Consider the following 5,343-nt stretch of genomic DNA (forward strand, 5'->3'; position numbering starts at 1 on the left):
CATGTGTGGGTGGCAAGTATTGGCTGAGTTACAGATCATTTTCTGTTGCGTTTCAGAATGAACTACACATTGAGAGAGAAGACAGAACGTGCATCATGTTTTTTTTCTGTAATTTACGAAAAACACAACTTTTTGTTTTTATTATTAGTGTACACATAAAAAGAAGACATTTAACAGTTTTTAATGATGTACAACACTTCCCAGCTAGAAATTTTTTGTTCTAAAAATGTTCTGAGAACATTACCATGCAGTGTTCTAATAATGTTTTCAGCGGGTAGTTTTATTTTGATTCCCAGAATGTTCTCCTAAAAGCTAGGATAACATTCTCTAAAAACATTCTAAATATGTTTAATGCTAACATTGTTAGAACATTATTCGCTAATGTTCTTATAACATTTTCAGCGGGTAGTTTTCTTTTTGTTCCCAGAATGTTCTCTTAAACGTTTTAATAACATTCTTTAAAAACATTCTAAATATGTTTAATGCTAACATTGTTAGAACATTATTCGCTAATGTTCTAATAACATTTTCAGCGGGTAGTTTTCTTTTTGTTCCCAGAATGTTCTCTTAAACGTTTTAATAACATTCTTTAAAAACATTCTAAATATGTTTAATGCTAACATTGTTAGAACATTATTCGCTAATGTTCTTATAACATTTTCAGCGGGTAGTTTTCTTTTTGTTCCCAGAATGTTCTCTTAAAAGTTCTAATAACATTCTTTAAAAACATTCTAAATATGTTTAATGCTAACATTTTTGGAATATTATTCCCTAATGTTCTTATAACATTTTCAGCGGGTAGTTTTCTTTTTGTTCCAAGAATGTTCTTAAAAGATCGGATAACATTCTCTAAAAACATTCTAAAAATGTTTAATGCTAACATTGTTAGAACATTATTCCCTAATGTTCTTATAACATTTTTAGCGGGTAGTTTTATTTTTGTTCCCAGAATGTTCTCTTAAAAGATGGCATAACATTCTCTAAGAACACTCTAAAAATGTTTTGTGATGACCTTCTATAAAGGTTTAATCATAACATTTTTAGAACATTACATCCCCTAACATTCTTATAAAGTTTTTAGCGGGAAGTTTTATTTTTGTTCCCAAAATGTTCTCTTAAACAAAAAAAATGCTTAGCTAATAGCTATAACATTGTTAAAACATACAATTTTATTAATCTCAAAACTAAAACATCAGAATCTAACAGGTTTATAAATGGCATCCACATAAATTATTAGAAGTTCTGCGTACAGTAAATGCCCAACATTAAATGAAGAAATCAGTAAAGTCCAATGTGCAATCATGCGTCATCATCAGTCTTTGCTAGTCTTGGTTCTTGCAGAAGAATAATACAGTCATCTGTATTAATATGTGTTCTACTGTTCTCTCTTCTAGTTGTCCAGCTGCTCTCCCAGTTAGCAGCAGTGAACTCTATTATCTGTGTGCATGGTAGGGTTTTTCCTCATAGCCTATAAAAGAAGATCATGCAACAGTGTAAACAGAAAGAATACAAATACATACATATTAAGATCACAAGCAATATTGACATTGAAAACTTTCAAAATTAGCCAGCCTAATTAGTAATCAGAAATTATGTAAAGACTAATTTATTGAAAGTATAAATATGATACCTTATGAGTATCTTTTTTGTTTCTGTAATTTAAAACATATACTTAATCCATATTAATAACACAACTAGAGGCTAAATTATGTGAACAAACGTTGATGTTGGCTTGAGAAGCCTGAACCTCGAACCAGGACTGGAACTCAGGTCGCCGTGAGCACAGCTCCAGCATGGCACAGCGCTGCCCACGAGGCTATTGCTCTGACTTAACAGCGCTTATATTGTCTATGGATCGTTACATTTCTTACAGATTTCTGCTTGTTTTAAATCAGATACAGATAAAGTAACACTGCATTTGAATGTATTGGCGATAGAACTATTTCTAGAGTGAATTAATCATACCTGTAAGTGCAGCATCTCTTTGCTATTAGTGAAGCTGTACGTTTTAGTTACTTCAAAAGCAGAAAGAAATATATGCTAAGCTAGTTATTTTAAAGCTAGTTATTTTAGTCAATAAAGTTTTAAATATGGATATTTTTCTTACACAAACGCATCGCTTCGCTTTAGTGCTGGGCGGTTTGACCAAAAATGTATATCACGTTTTTTTTTCAAAATGATGCCGGTTTTCCGGTTTATGACGTTTTTTTTTTCTCATGCATAATCAGGTGTTCAAAGCATTTTCTACTGGTTGAGAGAGGAATTACTGCAGTAAATTGACTTAGGATGGTCTATTTTACTGTCATTAGTGAATATTGTAGAATAGAATAGCGCCCAGTATAACCTAAAATTGTTATTTCTTAACGTTCTAACAACGTTCTTGTAACCAGGAAATAACGTTAATACAACGTTTATATAACGGGAGAATTGAACGTTCTTATAATGTTTTGAATAAAGTTCTTATAATAACCAAGAAATAACGTTAATACAACGTCTAAAAAACTGGACGTTTTGAATGTTCCTATAACATTCAGAAATAACGTTTTTATAACTTAATGGGAACGTTATGAAAACGTTCTTATAACCTAAAATTGTCAGCTGGGGAAGAGGAGAGATTCGCAATTGCACTGAACACGTTTTAAGTGCAGGATTCTCTGAGCGAGTCCAGAGAAAATAGACCTATTCTAAAGCCTCGTACACACCGGGACGAATATCGGCTCGCGTTATTCGTCAGCGTTTTTCAACGCGTTTTTTGTGTTCACACCCAAGCGATTTTCGCTGACGATGAGCCGAGTGAACATGCAAATTTATTCCCTGACATTAGATGGCGCTTAATGTAAAACAGAAATACCCCGGTCCACAAAGTGCTTCTGACACACGCTTGTCACTCAGAAGAAGAGAGCAAGTTAGTCGCGTTTGTCATATAGTTCTTTATTCTCGTTGGTGTCTCTTTATAAAGACACCAACAAGACCAGCAGCTCTACATTCATCTGGCCTTGCATCTTCCTCGTCTTATTTCTTCCCGGCAGAGTGTGTCTAATAAGTCTAATAATAATAATGTCTAATAAGAGAATGTCCGTAGACGGGCTTTGGTCATTAGACATTCTCTGCTTTGGTGTAGTAGACGCTGTATATCTTCTTCGCCATTACGTATGTGTGCTCGGCAAGACCGTTTTGTGTTTGAGCGCCCCCAAGTTGTGTTTTACTGTAACTTCAGAAGCTCCAGACACGTGAGGAAAAGCGCCAATCTCATTGGTCGGATAGTTTTTGACGCGGCGCGTCAAACCAAAAAAACAAACCTGAGGCGTTTTAAAAAAAATGACGCTTTTACGCGTGGCGTTTTACGCGTCGGTGTGCACACTCACATTGGCGCCCATTGTTTAGTCACGAGGCGTTAAACGCTGCCGAATATCGCACGCGAAATTCGTCCCGGTGTGAACAGGCCTTTACGTGAGCAGCGTGTATCTGAGAGCGCGGCACATTATATTCCGCGCGTGAGCAGAGAGATTCGCGCTCGCGCATTATATTAATGTACTTTCGCGCTACAATAATGCGCTCTCGACATTTGACAGGAAAATAACGCCATAGTTCTGCAGCATCCATCTTCCCTGTAACGTAACACCAGAGCACTGCTGTTTACTCTCGCCTCGCAGTCGCTGCTTAGAAGTGCAACATTGTAAAGGGTCCGTCTGAAACAGTGTCACGTGGCGTAATGTCGTTCCGAACGTTGTGTAATTAAATACATCGGTATGGCGGTATATTAAAAATTAATATCATAACAAAAATATACACCGGTTTTCGGTATGAACCGGTATACCGCCCAGCACTACTTCACTTCAAAAGGCCTTTATAACCCGGCCAGAGCCGTGTGGATTACTTTTATCATGGATGGATGCACTTTTATAGACTTAAAACAGAAACGGCCATTCACTGCCATTATAAAGCTCGGAAGAGCCAGGACATTTTTTAATATAACTCCGATTGTATTCGTCTGAAAGAAGAATGTCATATGCACCAAGGATGACTTGAGGGTGAGTAAATCATGGGCTAATTCTCATTTTTGGATGTCTTTTGGATGAGATCATTTATGGTCTGTGTTAGGTGCTTTTAGCACTAAAGCTCTAGGAGTTAAGAGTTGAAAATTTTTGTCTCAGAAAAATAATAATAATAATAATATTTAGTTCAAATAGGTTAACAATATGTTGGCTTTCTTAAACCAACATAATTATTTCCTAACATTTGAACAAGATTACTATAATCTGTATTATAATATAAAGGTAATTCTGTGAAGATTTACAACAAGTTACAAAACCACCTACCAGTTACATGTCTCTTTAGCTCCCATATCCATTCACCTCTGCAGGTTTATGTTTGACAGATTGTGTCCTTTACATTGACCATCAGCCCCAGAGTAATTACCTGAAATATTTTAAAACATGGTCTGTCAACATACAACGATATTACAAGCACATACAATATTTGCTAGAAACACAAAAGACTGAAAAGTTTTAGACTGAATGCTTTTTCCAATTTTCCCATTACCTCTTTATGAATTACTGAAATATTATTAACTTTTACTTTCAAAAGACAATAAGATTAACACTTTTAAGTTGCAAAAATAGAGTATTCATATACACAGAACACAATATTATAGTAGGCTACCTTTGTTGTAAATGGAGACTTTATTGCGTCATCGGTTTTATATTCATCTTCAAACAGGCAGTTTGGAGTCTGGATTAAAACATATCTAGCTGTTATTCAAAAGTAACATATACTCAGATTTAATGCGACTGTCATACAATTCTAAGAAAGTAAAATCTAACACTGAAAGACATATATCAAGGATAAGAGAAAGCATATGTAAACTGAAAAATACACACAAAAAAAAACTTACAGTTGTGAAAGAGCTCTTCCGTTGACCAGGAGTTCTGTTGTTTGGCAATTTGTCAATTTAGACAACGGGCATTTTGCGCCGATTTCTTCAACAAAAACGTTACTTTCTTTGCGCTGTTTGTCGATTTCAAATGTTCTTACGTCATGAGAAAATCACGCTGTGATTGGTAGTTTTAAACGTCGATCCACAGTGACCCCCAATCAGCTTCTCGTCTCTTCTAAACACATTTCGCGCAACAGTTCAAACAGTTCAGAGTAATATCCTCAAAACACTTTACAAATGCTGTTTTGATAATCTCCTCTTTTAATATGGAACATTATGCCAATATTTTATAGGTAAAAATAATTCTACAATCTGTTACCTAAACAGCTTCCCTAAAATATCCTTAAAATGTTATGAGCTTTTGTTACTCATCATATTATGAGATTTTGTCATCTCAGGCCAAAAAT

The 5,343-nt window shown here is 35.1% G+C and overlaps 1 long non-coding RNA gene across 1 annotated transcript; it reads right to left on the bottom strand.

Annotated features, from left to right (window-relative positions):
• Positions 1-4,337: 4,337 nt before the first annotated feature.
• Positions 4,338-4,990, bottom strand: LOC143740125 (uncharacterized). Its single transcript, XR_013204752.1, has 3 exons — positions 4,895-4,990; positions 4,663-4,731; positions 4,338-4,419 (listed from the first exon to the last, which is right to left on the bottom strand). It is a non-coding gene; the product is annotated as an uncharacterized LOC143740125 (long non-coding RNA).
• Between the last annotated feature and the right edge of the window lie 353 nt (positions 4,991-5,343).

This window comes from Siphateles boraxobius, unplaced genomic scaffold, assembly GCF_051911475.1.
Source record: "Siphateles boraxobius isolate OS27281-9 unplaced genomic scaffold, OSU_SipBor_1 17, whole genome shotgun sequence".
NCBI classification, from domain to species: Eukaryota; Metazoa; Chordata; class Actinopteri; order Cypriniformes; family Leuciscidae; genus Siphateles; species Siphateles boraxobius.